The sequence below is a fragment of the Carassius gibelio genome, chromosome B3, assembly GCF_023724105.1.
Source record: "Carassius gibelio isolate Cgi1373 ecotype wild population from Czech Republic chromosome B3, carGib1.2-hapl.c, whole genome shotgun sequence".
Taxonomy (NCBI): Eukaryota; Metazoa; Chordata; class Actinopteri; order Cypriniformes; family Cyprinidae; genus Carassius; species Carassius gibelio.
Genome location: NC_068398.1, coordinates 48317501 through 48338591, shown reverse-complemented (window position 1 = coordinate 48338591; position 21091 = coordinate 48317501). Strand labels below are relative to the sequence as shown.

Sequence of the window (21091 nt, the reverse complement as noted above, 5' to 3'; positions counted from 1 at the left end):
GTTTAAACTCATAAATATAAGTAGAATATATCAATGTTTATTCCATATATCTGCCAATCTTCCTTTTGCCAGCAGGTGGCGCTATCATTATAGTGGAATATTGGCCTTCAGATGTGTTCAGGGCAGGACTTTTGTCGAACATGTGAGGTTTGGGGAGGATTGGACATTTAATGTCTGAGTTAAAACAACATCCTATTTCATGGCGAAACATCGAAATTTGTCAGGCCGCCATGGACACGCCCTTTAACGAAACCTCAAGATCTTCGCAATTTAAGATCGCAAAAGGCTTTAGATTACACTGACCAAGTTTGGTGTTGATCTGAATAAATCTCTAGGAGGAGTTCATCAAAGTCCAACCCCTGAAAATGGCCAAAACAACACTAATTTTGCAGAGAAAATTCTAAATAACTGACTTCCTGTTGGGATTCGGATTTCGTACCAAGAGACTTTTTCGTAGATATTGGTGTGTTACATGTGTGTACCGATTTTTGTACATGTACGTGAAACATAGCTCGAGGCGCACTCCGTTTAAAGTGTATACGCACTCCATTGAAATTGTATAGGTGGCGCTATCGAGCCAGTTTGCCACACTCGATGGAATATTGGCCTTCAGATCTGTTTAGGCCAGGACCCTTTACACATAAGTGAAGTTTGGGCAAGATCGGACATTTTATGCCTGAGTTATAACATCTTTTATTCCCATGGCGAGACATCGAACTTCATCACGGCGCCATGGACACACCTTTTAACAAAAACTCAAGATCTTCACAACTAAACATCACACAGGTCTTTAGATTAGACTGACCACAAAAAAGACACTGATGTCATAAAATTTCTAGGAGTAGTTTGTCGCAGTGTAAAATATGTAACTTCCTGTTGCCAATAGGTGGCGCTATGACTATAACTGAATATTGGCATGTAGATCTGTTCAGGTCAAGAGTCTTATCCAACATGTGAAGTTTGGGGCAGATTGGACATTGTATGTCTGAGTTACAGCAACTTCCTTTTTCATGGCGAAACATCGAAATTTGTCAGGCCGCCATGGACCCGCCCTTTAACGAAACCTCAAGTCCTTCGCAATTTATTATCGCAAAGGGCTTTAGATTACATTGACCAAGTTTGGTGTTGATCTGAATAAATCTCTAGGAGGAGTTCGTTAAAGTACAACCCCTGAAAATGGCAAAAACAACACCAATTTTGAAGGGAAAATGCAAAATAACTGACTTCCTGTTGGGATCCAGATTTCGTACCAAGAGACTTTTTTGTAGGTATTGGAGTGTTACATGTGTGTACCAATTTTTGTACATGTACGTGAAACATAGCTCGAGGCGCACTCCGTTGAAAGTGTATAGGTGGCGCTATAGAGCCATTCTGCCACACCCGGTGGAATATTGGCCTGCAGATCTGTTCAGGCCAGGACTCTTATCACACATGTGAAGTTTGGGGAAGATCGGACATTTTATGCCTGAGTTATAACATCTTTTATTCTCATGGCGAGACATCGAACTTCGTCGCGGCGCCATGAACAAGCCATTTAACGAAAACTCAAGATCTTCACAACTGAACATCGCACAGGCCTTTAGATTAGACTGACCACAAAAAAGACATTGATGTCATAAAATTTCTAGGAGTAGTTCGTCGCAGCGTAAAATATGTCACTTCCTGTTGCCAATAGGTGGCGCTATGAATATAACTGAATATGGGCATGTCAATCTGTTCAGCTTCGGAGTCTCATCAAACATGTGAAGTTTGGGGCAGATTGGTCATTGTATGTCTGAGTTATAGCAACTTCATTTTTCATGGCGAATCATTGAAATTTGCCAGGCCGCCACGGACACGCCCTTCAACGAAAACTCAAGATCTTCGCAATTTAACATCGCAAAGGCCTTTAGATTAGGCATACCAAATTTGGTGATGATTTGAAGAACTCTCTAGGAGGAGTTCGTTAAAATACAACACATGGAAATGACCAAAATTACACAAAATTTGCTCATAATATTAAAAATAACCGACTTCCTGTTGGGTTTAGAATTTCGCTCCAAGAGTCTTTTTTGTAGGTATTGGTGTGTTACATATGTGTGCCAATTTTCGTGCATGTACGTGAAACATAGCTGGAAGGCTGTTGATTTTCTTGGTATAGGTGGCGCTGTCGAGCCATTTTGCCACACCCTCTTCTGAATCCTATATCAGACGAAAATTTTCACCAGGTTTGACGCGTGTGCAAAGTTTCATGACTTTTTGAGCATGTTAAAGCCCTCAAAAATGCGATTCATTCGGGAGAAGAAGAAGAAGAATAATAATAATAATAATAAAAAACAAAGCAGATACAAGAGGGTCCTCGCACCTCGGTGCTCGGGCCCTAATTAAAGCTGCAAGCAGCGATGAACGGGCCCTCGCACCCGGGCTCACCGCCATCGTGTTGCTTTAGTAAAAAGGTGAACGTTGAGAAATATGCATTTAATGTCCTAAATATAAGTGGAATATATCAAAGTATATCCCATATATGTGCCAATCTTACCGTTGCCAGCAGGTGGCGCTATCATTATAATGGAATATTGCCCTTCAGATGTGTTCAGGCCAGGACTCTTATCAAACATGTGAAGTTTGGGGAAGATTGAACATTTTATGCTTAAGTTACAACAACTTCTCTTGCTGTGGCAAGACATCAAATTTTGTCATGGCGCCATGGAAACGCCCTTTAACAAAAACTCAAGATCACAAAAGTTAACATTGCACAGGCCTTTAGATTAGACTGACCACAAAATGTATGTTAATCTCAAAAAAATTATAGGAGTAGTTTTTCGCAGCGTAAAACATGTCACTTCCTGTTGCCAATAGGTGGCGCTATGACTATAACTCAATGTGGGCATGTAGATCTGTTAAGGGCAGAAGTTTTATCTAACATGTGAAGTTTGGGGCAGATTGGACATTGTATATCTGAGTTACAGCAACTTCCTTTTTCATGGCGAAACATCGAAATTTGTCAGGCCGCTATGGACACGCCCTTTAACGAAATCTAAAGATCTTCGCAATTTAACATCGCAAAGGGCTTAAGATTACACTGACCAGGTTTGGTGTTGATCTGAATAAATCTCTAGGAGGAGTTCGTTAAAGTACAACCCCTGAAAATGGCAAAAACAACGCCAATTTTGCAGAGAAAATTCTAAATAACCGACTTCCTGTTGGGATTCGGATTTCGTGGCAAGAGACTTTTTTGTAGGTATTGGTGTGTTACATGTGTATAACGATTTTTGTACATGTACGTGAAACATAGCTCGAGGCGCACTCTGTTGAAAGTGTATAGGTGGCGCTATCGAGCCATTTTGCCACACCTGATGGAATGTTGGCCTTCAGATGTGTTCAGGCCAGGACTCTTTTCACACATGTGCAGTTTGGGGAAGATCGGACATTTTATGCCTGAGTTATAACATCTTCTATTCCTATGGCGAGACATCGAACTTCGTGACGGCGCCATGGACACGCCTTTTAATGAAAACTCAAGATCTTCACAACTAAACATCACACAGGCCTTTATATTAGACTGACCACAAAAAATACATTGATGTCATAAAATTTCTAGGAGTAGTTCATCGCAGTGTAAAATATGTCACTTCCTGTTGCCAGTAGGTGGCGCTATGACTATAACTGAATATGGGCATGTCAATCTGTTCAGGTCAGGAGTCTCATCAAACATGTGAAGTTTGGGGCAGATTGGACATTGTATGTGTGAGTTATAGCAACTTCCTGTTTCATGGCGAATCATCGAAAATCGCCAGGCCACCACGGACACGCCCATTAACGAAAACTCAAAAGCTTCACAATTTAACATCGCAAAGGCCTTCAGATTAGGCATACCAAATTTGGTGTTGATCTGAATGAATCTCTAGGAGGAGTTCATTAAAATACAACGCATGGAAATGACAAAAATGACACAAAATTTGCTCATAATATTAGTAATAACCGACTTCCTGTTGGGTTTCGGATTTTGCTCCAAGAGACTTTTTTGTAGGTATTGGAGAGTTACATGTGTATACCGATTTTCATACATGTACATGAAACGTAGCTCGAGGCGCACACCGTTGAACGTGTATAGGTGGCGCTGTTGAGTCATTTTGCCACACCCACTTCTGAAACCCATATCAGACGTAAATTTTCGCCAGTTCTGAGGTGTGTGCAAAGTTTCATGACTTTTCGAGCATGTTTAGGCCCTCAAAAATGCGATTCATTTTGGAGAATAATAATAATAATAATAATAATAATAATAATAATAATAATAATAATAATAATAATAATAATAATAAACGGAGCAATTCCAAGAGGGTCCTCACACCATCGGTGCTCGGGCCCTAATTAAAGCTGCAAGCAGCGATGAACGGGCCCTCGCACATGGGCTCACCGGCAGCGAGTGGCTTTAGTAAATAGGTTAACGGTGAGAAACATGCATTTTAACTCATAAATATAAGTGGAATATATCAAAGTTTACTCCATATTTGTGCCAATCTTTGTGTTGCCAGCAGGTGGTGCTCTCATTATAATGGACTATTGCCCTACAGATGTGTTCAGGGCAGGACTCTTATCGAACATGTGAAGTTTGGGCAAGATCGGACATTTTATGCCTGAGTTATAACATCTTTTATTCCCATGGCGAGACATCGAACTTCGTCATGGCGCCATGGACACTCCTTTTAACAAAAACTCAAGATCTTCACAACTAAACATCACACAGGTCTTTAGATTAGACTGACCACAAAAAAGACATTGATGTCATAAAATTTCTAGGAGTAGTTTGTCACAGTGTAAAATATGTCACTTCCTGTTGCCAATAGGTGGCGCTATGACTATAACTGAATATTGGCATGTAGATCTGTTCAGGTCAAGAGTCTTATCAAACATGTGAAGTTTGGGGCAGATTGGACATTGTATGTCTGAGTTATAGCATTATCATTTTTCATGGCGAATCATCGAAATTTGTCAGGCCGCCATGGACACGCCCTTTAACAAAACCTCAATTCCTTCGCAACTTAACATCGCAAAGGGCTTTAGATTACACTGACCAAGTTTGGTGTTGATCTGAATAAATCTCTAGGAGGAGTTCGTTAAAATACAACCCCTGAAAATGACAAAAACAACACCAATTTTGCAGGGAAAATAAAAAATAACTGACTACCTGTCGGGATTCGGATTTCGTACCAAGAGACTTTTTTGTAGCTATTGGTGTGTTACATATGTTTACCGATTTTCGTACATGTACATGACATGTAGCCCGAGGTGCACTCCATTGAAAATGTATAGGTGGCGCTATCGAGCCATTTTGCCACACCCAATGGAACATTAGCCTCCAGATGTGTGCAGGTCAGTACTCTTTTCAAACATGTGAAGTTTGGGCAAGATCAGATATTTTATGCCTGAGTTATAACATGTTTTATTCCCATGGCGAGACATCGAACTTTGTCAGGGCGCCATGGACACGCCTTTTAACGAAAACTCAAGATCTTCACAATTTAACATCGCACAGACCTTTAGATTAGACTGACCACAAAAAATACATTGATGTCATACTATTTCTATGAGTAGTTTGTCGCAGCGTAAAATATGACACTTCCTGTTGCCAATAGGTGGCGCTATGACTATAACTGAATATGGTCGTGTCAAACTGTTCAGGTCAGGAGTCTCATCAAACATGTGAAGTTTGGGGCAGATTGGTCATTGTATGTCTGAGTTTTAGCAACTTCCTGTTTCATGGCGAATCATCAAAATTCGCCAGGCCGCCACACACAGGCCCTTAAACGAAAACTCAAAAGCTTCGCAATTTAACATTGCAAAGGCCTTTAGATTAGGCATACCAAATTTGGTGTTTATCTGAATGAATCTCTAGGAGGAGTTCGTTAAAATACAACGCATGGAAATGACAAAAATGACACAAAATTTGCTCATAATATTAGAAATAACTGACTTCCTGTTGGGTTTCGGATTTTGCTCCAAGAGACTTTTTTGTAGGTATTGGAGAGTTACATGTGTATTCCGATTTTCATACATGTACATGAAACGTAGCTCGAGGCGCACACCGTTGAACATGTATAGGTGGCGCTGTTGAGCCATTTTGCCACACCCACTACTGTAATCCATATCAGACGTAAATTTTCGCCAGTTCTGAGGTGTGTGCAAAGTTTCATGACTTTTCGAGCATGTTTAGGCCCTCAAAAATGCGATTCATTTTGGAGAAGAAGAATAATAATAATAATAATAATAATAATAATAATAATAATAAACGGAGCAATTCCAATAGGGTCCTCACACCATCGGTGCTTGGGCCCTAATTAAAGCTGCAAGCAGCGATGAACGGACCCTCGCACCCGGGCTCACCGGCAGCGAGTGGCTTTAGTTAATAGGTGAACACTGAGAAATATGCGTTTAAACTCATAAATATAAGTAGAATATATCAATGTTTATTCCATATATGTGCCAATCTTCCTGTTGCCAGCAGGTGGCGCTATCATTATAATGGAATATTGGCCTTCAGATGTGTTCAGGGCAGGACTTTTAGATCTATGTAGATCTGTTAAGGGCAGAAGTCTTATCTAACATGTGAAGTTTGGGGCAGATTGGACATTGATGTCTGAGTTACAGCAACTTCCTTTTTCATGGTGAAACATCGTAATTTGTCAGGCCGCCATGGACACGCCCTTTATCGAAACCTCAAGATCTTCGCAATTTAACATTGCAAAGGCCATTAGATTTAACTGACCAAGTTTGGTGTTGATCGGAATAAATTTCTAGGAGGAGTTCGTCAAAGTACAACCCCTGAAAATGGCAAAAAAAACGCCAATTTTGCAGAGAAAATTCTAAATAACCGACTTCCTGTTGGGATTCGGATTTCGTACCAAGAGACTTTTTTGTAGGTATAGGTGTGATACATGTGTGTACCGATTTTTGTAAATGCACGTGAAACATAGCTCGAGGTGCACTCCGTTGAAAATGTATAGGTGGCGCTATGGAGCCATTTCGCCACACCCAATGGAATATTGGCCTTCAGTTGTGTTCAGGCCAGGACTCTTATCAAACATGTGAAGTTTGGGGAAGATCAGACATTTTATGTCTGAGTTACAAATTTTATTCCCATGGCGAGACATCAAACTTTGTCACGTCGCCAAGGACACACCCTTTATCGAAAACTCAAGATAATCACAATTCACTATCGCAAAGGCCTTTAGATTAAACTGACCATAACACAATTTAGATTTTATTAGATTTCTAGGAGTAGTTCATTGCAGCGTAAGGTATTCACTTCCTGTTGCCAGCAGGTGGCGCCATGACTATAACTAAATTTGGGAATGTTGATCTGTTCAGGTCAGGAGTCTTATCAAACATGTGAAGTTTGGTGCAGATTGGACATTTTATGTCTAAGTTATGGCAACTTCATTTTTCATGGCGAAACATCAAAATTCGCCAAGCCGCCACAGACACGCCCTCAAACGAAAACTCTAGATCTTCGCAATTTAACATCGCAAAGGCCTTTAGATTACACTGACAAACTTTGGTGTTGATCTGAATAAATCTCTAGGAGGAGTTCGTTAAAGTACAACCCCCGGAAATGGCAAAAATTGCAAAATTTCGGATGAGAAAAAAAATAATAACTGACTTCCTGTTGGGATTTGGATTTCGTACCAAGAGACTTTTTTGAAGATATTGGTGTGTTACATGTGTGTACCGATTTTCATACAAGTACGTGAAACGTAGCTCAAGATGCACTTCGTTGAAAATTTATAGGTGGCGCTGTCGAGCCATTTTGCCACACCCACCTTAGCAAACCATTGCATACCTAATATTTTTCCAGCTCTGACGTGTGTGCCAAGTTTCATGACTTTTCGAGAAAGTTTCAGAAAAATAATAATAATAATTAAAGCTGCAAGCAGCGATGAACGGGCCCTCGCACCCGGGCGCACCGCCATCGTGTGGCTTTAGTAAAAAGGTGAACGTTGAGAAATATGCATTTAATGTCCTGAATATAAGTGGAATATATCAAAGTATATCCCATATATGTGCCAATCTTACCGTTGCCAGCAGGTGGCGCTATCATTATAATGGAATATTGGCCTTCAGATGTGTTCAGGCCAGGACTCTTATCAAACATGTGAAGTTTGCGGAAGATTGAACATTTTATGCTTGAGTTACAATAACTTCTCTTGCTGTGGCAAGATATCAAATTTTGTCATGGCGCCATGGAAACGCCCTTTAACAAAAACTCAAGATCTCCAAAAGTTAACATTCCACAGGCCTTTAGATTAGACTGACCACAAAATATATGTTAATCTCAAAAAAATTATAGGAGTAGTTTGTCGCAGCGTAAAACATGTCACTTCCTGTTGCCAATAGGTGGCGCTATGACTATAACTGAATGTGGGCATGTAGATCTGTTAAGGGCAGAAGTTTTATCTAACATGTGAAGTTTGGGGCAGATTGGACATTGTATGTCTGAGTTACAGCAACTTCCTTTTTCATGGCGAAACATCGAAATTTGTCAGGCCGCCATGGACACGCCCTTTAACGAAATCTAAAGATCTTCGCAATTTAACATCGCAAAGGCCTTCAGATTAGGCATACCAAATTTGGTGTTGATCTGAATGAATCTCTAGGAGGAGTTCGTTAAAATACAACGCATGGAAATGACAAAAATGACACAAAATTTGCTCATAATATTAGAAATAACCGACTTCCTGTTGGGTTTCGGATTTTGCTCCAAGAGACTTTTTTGTAGGTATTGGAGAGTTACATGTGTATACCGATTTTCATACATGTACATGAAACGTAGCTCGAGGCGCACACCGTTGAACGTGTATAGGTGGCGCTGTTGAGCCATTTTGCCACACCCACTTCTGAAACCCATATCAGACGTAAATTTTCGCCAGTTCTGAGGTGTGTGCAAAGTTTCATGACTTTTCGAGCATGTTTAGGCCCTCAAAAATGCGATTCATCTTAGAGAAGAAGAATAATAATAATAATAATAATAATTAAAGCTGCAAGCAGCGATGAACGGGCCCTCGCACCCGGGCTCACCGCCATCGTGTGGCTTTAGTAAAAAGGTGAACGTTGAGAAATATGCATTTAATGTCCTAAATATAAGTGGAATATATCAAAGTATATCCCATATATGTGCCAATCTTACCGTTGCCAGCAGGTGGCGCTATCATTATAATGGAATATTGGCCTTCAGATGTGTTCAGGCCAGGACTCTTATCAAACATGTGAAGTTTGGGGAAGATTGATCATTTTATGCTTGAGTTACAACAACTTCTCTTGCTGTGACAAGACATCAAATTTTGTCATGGCGCCATGGAAACGCCCTTCAACAAAAACTCAAGATCTCCACAAGTTAACATTGCACAGGCCTTTAGATTATACTGACCACAAAAAAGACATTGATGTCATAAAATTTCTAGGAGTAGTTTGTCACAGTGTAAAATATGTCACTTCCAGTTGCCAATAGGTGGCGCTATGACTATAACTGAATATTGGCATGTAGATCTGTTCAGGTGAAGAGTCTTATCAAAAATGTGAAGTTTGGGGCGGATTGGACATTGTATGTGTGAGTTATAGCACCATCATTTTTCATGGCGAATCATCGAAATTTGTCAGGCCGCCATGGACACGCCCTTTAACGAAACCTCAATTCCTTCGCAATTTAACATGGCAAAGGGCTTTAGATTACACTGACCAAGTTTGGTGTTGATCTGAATAAATCTCTAGGAGGAGTTCGTTAAAATACAACCCCTGAAAATGACAAAAACAACACCAATTTTGCAGGGAAAATTAAAAATAACCGACTTCCTGTTGGGATTCGGGTTTCGTACCAAGAGACTTTTTTGTAGCTATTGGTGTGTTACATATGTTTACCGATTTTCGTACATGTATATGACATGTAGCTCGAGGCGCACTCCATTGAAAATGTATAGGTGGCGCTATCGAGCCATTTTGCCACACCCAATGGAATATTAGCCTCCAGATGTGTTCAGGTCAGTACTCTTATCAAACATTTGAAGTTTGGGCAAGATCTGATATTTTATGACTGAGTTACAACAACTTCTACTCCCATGGCGAGACATCGAACTTTGACATGGCGCCATGGACACGCCCTTTAACGAAAACTCAAGATCTTCTCAATTTAACATCGTACAGGCCTTTAGATTAGACTGACAACAAAAAAGACATTGATGTCAAAAATTTCTAGGAGTAGTTTGTCGCAGCATAAAATATGTCACTTCCTGTTGCCAATAGGTGGCGCTATGACTATAACTGAATATGGTCATGTCAAACTGTTCAGGACAGGAGTCTCATCAAACATGTGAAGTTTGGGGCAGATTGGACATTGTATGTCTGAGTTATAGCAACTTCCTCTTTCATGGCGAATCATCGAAATTTGTCAGGCCGCCATGGACACGCCCTTTAACGAAACCTCAATTCCTTCGCAATTTAACATGGCAAAGGGCTTTAGATTACACTGACCAAGTTTGGTGTTGATCTGAATAAATCTCTAGGAGGAGTTCGTTAAAATACAACCCCTGAAAATGACAAAAACAACTCCAATTTTGCAGGGAAAATTAAAAATAACCGACTTCCTGTTGGGATTCGGGTTTCGTACCAAGAGACTTTTTTGTAGCTATTGGTGTGTTACATATGTTTACCAATTTTCGTACATGTATATGACATGTAGCTCGAGGCGCACTCCATTGAAAATGTATAGGTGGCGCTATCGAGCCATTTTGCCACACCCAATGGAATATTAGCCTCCAGATGTGTTCAGGTCAGTATTCTTATCAAACATTTGAAGTTTGGGCAAGATCTGATATTTTATGACTGAGTTACAACAACTTCTACTCCCATGGCGAGACATCGAACTTTGACATGGCGCCATGGACACGCCCTTTAACGAAAACTCAAGATCTTCTCAATTTAACATCGTACAGGCCTTTAGATTAGACTGACGACAAAAAAGACATTGATGTCAAAAATTTCTAGGAGTAGTTTGTCGCAGCGTAAAATATGTCACTTCCTGTTGCCAATAGGTGGCGCTATGACTATAACTGAATATGGTCATGTCAAACTGTTCAGGACAGGAGTCTCATCAAACATGTGAAGTTTGGGGCAGATTGGTCATTGTATGTCTGAGTTATAGCAACTTCCTGTTTCATGGCGAATCATCGAAATTCGCCAGGCCGCCACACACAGGCCCTTCAACGAAAACTCAAAAGCTTCGCAATTTAACATCGCAAAGGCCTTTAGATTAGGCATACCAAATTTGGTGTTGATCTGAATTAATCTCTAGGAGGAGTTCGTTAAAATACAACGCATGGAAATGACAAAAATGACACAAAATTTGCTCATAATATTAGAAATAACCGACTTCCTGTTGGGTTTCGGATTTTGCTCCAAGAGACTTTTTTGTAGGTATTGGAGAGTTACATGTGTATACCGATTTTCATACATGTACATGAAACGTAGCTCGAGGCGCACACCGTTGAACATGTATAGGTGGCGCTGTTGAGCCATTTTGCCACACCCACTTCTGAAACCCATATCAGACGTAAATTTTCGCCAGTTCTGAGGTGTGTGCAAAGTTTCATGACTTTTCGAGCATGTTTAGGCCCTCAAAAATGCGATTCATCTTAGAGAAGAATAATAATAATAATAATAATAATAATAATAATAATAAACGGAGCAATTCCAAGAGGGTCCTCACACCATCGGTGCTCGGGCCCTAATAATAATAATAAACGGAGCAATTCCAAGAGGGTCCTCACACCATCGGTGCTCGGGCCCTAATAATAATAATAATTAAAGCTGCAAGCAGCGATGAACGGGCCCTCGCACCCGGGCGCACCGCCATCGTGTGGCTTTAGTAAAAAGGTGAACGTTGAGAAATATGCATTTAATGTCCTGAATATAAGTGGAATATATCAAAGTATATCCCATATATGTGCCAATCTTACCGTTGCCAGCAGGTGGCGCTATCATTATAATGGAATATTGGCCTTCAGATGTGTTCAGGCCAGGACTCTTATCAAACATGTGAAGTTTGCGGAAGATTGAACATTTTATGCTTGAGTTACAATAACTTCTCTTGCTGTGGCAAGATATCAAATTTTGTCATGGCGCCATGGAAACGCCCTTTAACAAAAACTCAAGATCTCCAAAAGTTAACATTGCACAGGCCTTTAGATTAGACTGACCACAAAATATATGTTAATCTCAAAAAAATTATAGGAGTAGTTTGTCGCAGCGTAAAACATGTCACTTCCTGTTGCCAATAGGTGGCGCTATGACTATAACTGAATGTGGGCATGTAGATCTGTTAAGGGCAGAAGTTTTATCTAACATGTGAAGTTTGGGGCAGATTGGACATTGTATGTCTGAGTTACAGCAACTTCCTTTTTCATGGCGAAACATCGAAATTTGTCAGGCCGCCATGGACACGCCCTTCAACGAAATCTAAAGATCTTCGCAATTTAACATCGCAAAGGGCTTAAGATTACACTGACCAGGTTTGGTGTTGATCTGACTAAATCTCTAGGAGGAGTTTGTTAAAGTACAAACCCTGAAAATGGCAAAAACAACGCCAATTTTGCAGAGAAAATTCTAAATAACCAACTTCCTGTTGGGATTCGGATTTCGTACCAAGAGACTTTTTTGTAGGTATTGGTGTGTTACATATGTATACCGATTTTTGTACATGTACGTGAAACATAGCTCGAGGCGCACTCTGTTGAAAGTGTATAGGTGGCGCTATCGAGCCATTTTGCCACACCTGATGGAATTTTGGCCTTCAGATGTGTTCAGGCCAGGACTCTTATCACACATGTGCAGTTTGGGGAAGATCGGACATTTTATGCCTGAGTTATAACATATTTTATTCCCATGGCGAGACATCGAACTTCGTGACGGCGCCATGGACACGCCTTTTAACGAAAACTCAAGATCTTCACAACTTAACATCGCACAGGCCTTTAGATTAGACTGACCACAAAAAATACATTGATGTCATAAAATTTCTAGGAGTAGTTCATCGCAGTGTAAAATATGTCACTTCCTGTTGGCAATAGGTGGCGCTATGACTATAACTGAATATGGGCATGTCAATCTGTTCAGGTCAGGAGTCTCATCAAACATGTGAAGTTTGGGGCAGATTGGTCATTGTATGTCTGAGTTATAGCAACTTCCTGTTTCATGGCGAATCATCGAAATTCGCCAGGCCGCCACGGATACGCCCATTAACAAAAACTCAAAAGCTTCGCAATTTAACATCGCAAAGGCCTTCAGATTAGGCATACCAAATTTGGTGTTGATCTGAATGAATCTCTAGGAGGAGTTCGTTAAAATACAACGCATGGAAATGACAAAAATGACACAAAATTTGCTCATAATATTAGAAATAACCGACTTCCTGTTGGGTTTCGGATTTTGCTCCAAGAGACTTTTTTGTAGGTATTGGAGAGTTACATGTGTATACCGATTTTCATACATGTACATGAAACGTAGCTCGAGGCGCACACCGTTGAACGTGTATAGGTGGCGCTGTTGAGCCATTTTGCCACACCCACTTCTGAAACCCATATCAGACGTAAATTTTCGCCAGTTCTGAGGTGTGTGCAAAGTTTCATGACTTTTCGAGCATGTTTAGGCCCTCAAAAATGCGATTCATCTTAGAGAAGAAGAATAATAATAATAATTAAAGCTGCAAGCAGCGATGAACGGGCCCTCGCACCCGGGCTCACCGCCATCGTGTGGCTTTAGTAAAAAGGTGTACGTTGAGAAATATGCATTTAAACTCATAAATATAAGTGCAATATATCAAAGTTTATTCCATATGTGTGCCAATCTTCCTGTTGCCAGCAGGTGGCGCTATCGTTATAATGGAATATTGGCCTTCAGATGTGTTCAAGCCAGGACCCTTATCACACATGTGAAGTTTGGGCAAGATCGGACATTTTATGCCTGAGTTATAACATCTTTTATTCCCATGGCGAGACATCGAACTTCGTCATGGCGACATGGACATGCCTTTTAACAAAAACTCAAGATCTTCACAACTAAACATCACACAGGTCTTTAGATTAGACTGACCACAAAAAAGATATTGATGTCATAAAATTTCTAGGAGTAGTTTGTCACAGTGTAAAATATGTCACTTCCAGTTGCCAATAGGTGGCGCTATGACTATAACTGAATATTGGCATGTAGATCTGTTCAGGTGAAGAGTCTTATCAAAAATGTGAAGTTTGGGGCGGATTGGACATTGTATGTGTGAGTTATAGCACCATCATTTTTCATGGCGAATCATCGAAATTTGTCAGGCCGCCATGGACACGCCCTTTAACGAAACCTCAATTCCTTCGCAATTTAACATGGCAAAGGGCTTTAGATTACACTGACCAAGTTTGGTGTTGATCTGAATAAATCTCTAGGAGGAGTTCGTTAAAATACAACCCCTGAAAATGACAAAAACAACACCAATTTTGCAGGGAAAATTAAAAATAACCGACTTCCTGTTGGGATTCGGGTTTCGTACCAAGAGACTTTTTTGTAGCTATTGGTGTGTTACATATGTTTACCGATTTTCGTACATGTATATGACATGTAGCTCGAGGCGCACTCCATTGAAAATGTATAGGTGGCGCTTTCGAGCCATTTTGCCACACCCAATGGAATATTAGCCTCCAGATGTGTTCAGGTCAGTACTCTTATCAAACATTTGAAGTTTGGGCAAGATCTGATATTTTATGACTGAGTTACAACAACTTCTACTCCCATGGCGAGACATCGAACTTTGACATGGCGCCATGGACACGCCCTTTAACGAAAACTCAAGATCTTCTCAATTTAACATCGTACAGGCCTTTAGATTCGACTGACGACAAAAAAGACATTGATGTCAAAAATTTCTAGGAGTAGTTTGTCGCAGCGTAAAATATGTCACTTCCTGTTGCCAATAGGTGGCGCTATGACTATAACTGAATATGGTCATGTCAAACTGTTCAGGACAGGAGTCTCATCAAACATGTGAAGTTTGGGGCAGATTGGTCATTGTATGTCTGAGTTATAGCAACTTCCTGTTTCATGGCGAATCATCGAAATTCGCCAGGCCGCCACACACAGGCCCTTTAACAAAAACTCAAAAGCTTCGCAATTTAACATCGCAAAGGCCTTTAGATTAGGCATACCAAATTTGGTGTTGATCTGAATTAATCTCTAGGAGGAGTTCGTTAAAATACAACGCATGGAAATGACAAAAATGACACAAAATTTGCTCATAATATTAGAAATAACCGACTTCCTGTTGGGTTTCGGATTTTGCTCCAAGAGACTTTTTTGTAGGTATTGGAGAGTTACATGTGTATACCGATTTTCATACATGTACATGAAATGTAGCTCGAGGCGCACACCGTTGAACGTGTATAGGTGGCGCTGTTGAGCCATTTTGCCACACCCACTTCTGAAACCCATATCAGACGTAAATTTTCGCCAGTTCTGAGGTGTGTGCAAAGTTTCATGACTTTTCGAGCATGTTTAGGCCCTCAAAAATGCGATTCATCTTAGAGAAGAATAATAATAATAATAATAATAATAATAAACGGAGCAATTCCAAGAGGGTCCTCACACCATCGGTGCTCGGGCCCTAATTAAAGCTGCAAGCAGCGATGAACGGGCCCTCGCACCCGGGCTCACCGCCATCGTGTGGCTTTAGTAAAAAGGTGAACATTGAGAAATATGCATTTAAACTCATAAATATAAGTGCAATATATCAAAGTTTATTCCATATGTGTGCCAATCTTCCTGTTGCCAGCAGGTGGCGCTATCGTTATAATGGAATATTGGCCTTCAGATGTGTTCAAGCCAGGACCCTTATCACACATGTGAAGTTTGGGCAAGATCGGACATTTTATGCCTGAGTAATAACATCTTTTATTCCCATGGCGAGACATCGAACTTCGTCATGGCGACATGGACATGCCTTTTAACAAAAACTCAAGATCTTCACAACTGAACATCACACAGGTCTTTAGATTAGACTGACCACAAAAAAGACATTGATGTCATAAAATTTCTAGGAGTAGTTTGTCACAGTGTAAAATATGTCACTTCCAGTTGCCAATAGGTGGCGCTATGACTATAACTGAATATTGGCATGTAGATCTGTTCAGGTGTAGAGTCTTATCAAAAATGTGAAGTTTGGGGCGGATTGGACATTGTATGTGTGAGTTATAGCACCATCATTTTTCATGGCGAATCATCGAAATTTGTCAGGCCGCCATGGACACGCCCTTTAACGAAACCTCAATTCCTTCGCAATTTAACATGGCAAAGGGCTTTAGATTACACTGACCAAGTTTGGTGTTGATCTGAATAAATCTCTAGGAGGAGTTCGTTAAAATACAACCCCTGAAAATGACAAAAACAACACCAATTTTGCAGGGAAAATTAAAAATAACCGACTTCCTGTTGGGATTCGGGTTTCGTACCAAGAAACTTTTTTGTAGCTATTGGTGTGTTACATATGTTTACCGATTTTCGTACATGTATATGACATGTAGCTCGAGGCACACTCCATTCAAAATTTATAGGTGGCGCTATCGAGCCATTTTGCCACACCCAATGGAATATTAGCCTACAGATGTGTTCAGGTCAGTACTCTTATCAAACATTTGAAGTTTGGGCAAGATCTGATATTTTATGACTGAGTTACAACAACTTCTACTCCCATGGCGAGACATCGAACTTTGACATGGCGCCATGGACACGCCCTTTAACGAAAACTCAAGATCTTCTCAATTTAACATCGTACAGGCCTTTAGATTAGACTGACGACAAAAAAGACATTGATGTCAAAAATTTCTAGGAGTAGTTTGTCGCAGCGTAAAATATGTCACTTCCTGTTGCCAATAGGTGGCGCTATGACTATAACTGAATATGGTCATGTCAAACTGTTCAGGACAGGAGTCTCATCAAACATGTGAAGTTTGGGGCAGATTGGTCATTGTATGTCTGAGTTATAGCAACTTCCTGTTTCATGGCGAATCATCGAAATTCGCCAGGCCGCCACACACAGGCCCTTCAACGAAAACTCAAAAGCTTCGCAATTTAACATCGCAAAGGCCTTTAGATTAGGCATACCAAATTTGGTGTTGATATGAATTAATCTCTAGGAGGAGTTCGTTAAAATACAACGCATGGAAATGACAAAAATGACACAAAATTTGCTCATAATATTAGAAATAACCGACTTCCTGTTGGGTATCGGATTTTGCTCCAAGAGACTTTTTTGTAGGTATTGGAGAGTTACATGAGTATACCGATTTTCATACATGTATATGAAACGTAGCTCGAGGCGCACACCGTTGAACGTGTATAGGTGGCGCTGTTGAGCCATTTTGCCACACCCACTTCTGAAACCCATATCAGACGTAAATTTTCGCCAGTTCTGAGGTGTGTGCAAAGTTTCATGACTTTTCGAGCATGTTTAGGCCCTCAAAAATGCGATTCATCTTAGAGAAGAAGAATAATAATAATAATAATAATAATAATTAAAGCTGCAAGCAGCGATGAACGGGCCCTCGCACCCGGGCTCACCGCCAGCGAGTGGCTTTATTAATTAGGTGAACGGTGAGAAATATGCATTTAAACTCATAAATATAAGTGGAATATATCAAAGTTTACTCCATATATGTGCCAATATTCCTTTTGCCAGCAGGTGGTGCTCTCATTATAATGGAATATTGGCCTTCAAATGTGTTTAGAGCAGGACTCTTATCGAACATGTGAAGTTTGGGGAAGATCGAACAAATTATGCCTGAGTTCCAACAACTTCTCTTACTGTGGCGAGACATCAAAATTTGTCATGGCGCCATGGACACGCCCTTTAACAAAAACTCAAGATCTCCACAAGTTAACATTGCACAGGCCTTTAGATTAGACTGACTACAAAAAATACTTTAATCTCAAAAAAATTCTAGGAGTAGTTTGTCGCAGCCTAAAACATGTCACTTCCTGTTGCCAGCAGGTGGCGCTATGACTATAACTGAAAATGGGCATGTAGATCTGTTAAGGGCAGAAGTCTTATCTAACATGTGAAGTTTGGGGCAGATTGGACATTGTATGTCTGAGTTACAGCAACTTCCTTTTCATGGCGAAACATCGAAATTTGTCAGGCCACCATGGACACGCCCTTTAACGAAACCTCAAGATCTTCACCATTTAACATCTCAAAGGCCTTAAGATTTAACTGACCAAGTTTGGTGTTGATCTGAATAAATCTCTAGGAGGAGTTTGCTAAAGTACAACCCCTGAAAATGGCAAAAACAACGCCAATTGTGCAGAGAAAATTCTAAATAACTGACTTCCTGTTGGGATCCGGATTTTGTACCAAGAGACTTTTTCGTAGATATTGGTGTGTTACATGTGTGTACCGATTTTTGTACATGTACATGAAACATAGCTCGAGACGCACTCCGTTGAAAGTGTATAGGTGGCGCTATCGAGCCATTTTGCCACACCCAATGGAATATTGGCCTTCAGATCTGTTCAGGCCAGGACACTTATCACACATGTGAAGTTTGATCAAGATCGGACATTTTATGCCTGAGTTATAACATCTTTTATTCCCATGGCGAGACATCGAACTTCGTCGCGGCGCCAAGAACAAGCCTTTTAACGAAAACTCAAGATCTTCACAACTGGACATCGCACAGGCCTTTAGATTAGACTGACCACAAAAAAGACATTGATGTCATAAAATTTCTAGGAGTAGTTCGTCGCAGCGTAAAATATGTCACTTCCTGTTGCCAATAGGTGGCGCTATGACTATAACTGAATATGGCCATGTCAATCTGTTCAGGTTCGGAGTTTCATCAAACATGTGAAGTTTCGGGCAGATTGGACATTGTATGTGTGAGTTATAGCAACTTCATTTTTCGTGGCGAATCATCGAAATTCGCCAGGCCGCCACGGACACGCCCTTCAACGAAAAGTCAGGATCTTCGCAATTTAACATCGCAAAGGACTTTAGATTAGGCATACCAAATTTGGTGTTGATTTAAAGAAATCTCTAGGAGGAGTTCGTTAAAATACAACACATGGAAATGACCAAAATTACACAAAATTTGCTAATAATATTAAAATAACCGACTTCCTGTTGGGTTTAGAATTTTGGTCCAAGAGTCTTTTTTGTAGGTATTGGTGTGTTACATATGTGTGCCAATTTTCGTGCATGTACGTGAAACATAGCTGGAAGGCTGTTGATTTTCTTAGTATAGGTGGCGCTGTCGGGCCATTTTGCCACACCCTCTTCTGAATCCTATATCAGACGAAAATTTTCACCAGGTTTGATGCGTGTGCAAAGTTTCATGACTTTTTGAGCATGTTAAAGCCCTCAAAAATGCGATTAATTCGGGAGAAGAAGAAGAAGAAGAAGAAGAAGAACATCTCACTCATAAGACTCATAAATCATAAGTGGAATATATCAAAGTTTACTCCATATATGTGCCAATATTCCTTTTGCCAGCAGGTGGTGCTCTCATTATAATGGAATATTGGCCTTCAAATGTGTTTAGGGCAGGACTCTTATCGAACATGTGAAGTTTGGGGAAGATCGAACAAATTATGCCTGAGTTCCAACAACTTCTCTTACTGTGGCGAGACATCAAAATTTGTCATGGCGCCATGGACACGCCCTTTAACAAAAACTCAAGATCTCCACAAGTTAACATTGCACAGGCCTTTAGATTAGACTGACTACAAAAAATACTTTAATCTCAAAAAAATTCTAGGAGTAGTTTGTCGCAGCCTAAAACATGTCACTTCCTGTTGCCAGCAGGTGGCGCTATGACTATAACTGAAAATGGGCATGTAGATCTGTTAAGGGCAGAAGTCTTATCTAACATGTGAAGTTTGGGGCAGATTGGACATTGTATGTCTGAGTTACAGCAACTTCCTTTTCATGGCGAAACATCGAAATTTGTCAGGCCACCATGGACACGCCCTTTAACGAAACCTCAAGATCTTCACCATTTAACATCTCAAAGGCCTTAAGATTTAACTGACCAAGTTTGGTGTTGATCTGAATAAATCTCTAGGAGGAGTTCGTTAAAGTACAACCCCTGAAAATGTCAAAAACAACGCCAATTTTGCAGAGAAAATTCTAAAAAACCGACTTCCTGTTGGGATTCGGATTTCGTACCAAGAGACTTTTTTGTAGGTATTGGTGTGTTACATGTGTATACCGATGTTTGTACATGTACGTGAAACATAGCTCGAGGCGCACTCTGTTGAAAATGTATAGGTGGCGCTATCGAGCCATTTTGCCACACCTGATGGAATTTTGGCCTTCAGATGTGTTCAGGCCAGGACTCTTATCACACATGTGAAGTTTGGGGAAGATCGGACATTTTATGCCTGAGTTATAACATCTTTTATTCCCATGGCGAGACATCGAACTTCGTGACGGTGCCATGGACACGCCTTTTAACGAAAACTCAAGATCTTCAAAACTTAACATCGCACAGGCCTTTAGATTAGACTGACCACAAAAAATACATTGATGTCATAAAATTTCTAGGAGTAGTTCATCGCAGTGTAAAATATGTCACTTCCTGTTGCCAGTAGGTGGCGCTATGACTATAACTGAATATGGGCATGTCAATCTGTTCAGGTCAGGAGACTCATCAAACATGTGAGGTTTGGGGCAGATTGGTCATTGTATGTCTGAGTTATAGCAACTTCCTGTTTCATGGCGAATCATCGAAATTCGCCAGGCCGCCACGGACACGACCATTAACGAAAACTCAAAAGCTTCGCAATTTAACATCGCAAAGGCCTTTAGATTAGGCATACCAAACTTGGTGTTGATCTGAATAAGTTTCTAGGAGGAGTTCGTTAAAATACAACGCATGGAAATGGCAAAAATGACACAAAATTTGCTCATAATATTAAAAATAACCGACTTCCTGTTGGGTTTAGAATTTTGCTCTAAGAGACTTTTTTGTAGGTACTGGAGAGTTACACATGTGTACCGATTTTCATACATGTACGTGAAACATAGCTCGGG

At 40.4% G+C, this 21091-nt stretch overlaps 1 long non-coding RNA gene across 1 annotated transcript in view; it reads left to right on the top strand.

Annotated features, from left to right (window-relative positions):
• LOC127952337 (uncharacterized) overlaps window positions 1–21091 on the top strand; it is a 38566-nt gene that overhangs the window by 10267 nt on the left and 7208 nt on the right. The window contains exons 3-4 of the long non-coding RNA XR_008152916.1: window positions 2436–2530; window positions 11997–13476. This is a non-coding gene — a long non-coding RNA (uncharacterized LOC127952337). The remainder of the gene's footprint in view (window positions 1–2435; window positions 2531–11996; window positions 13477–21091) is intronic.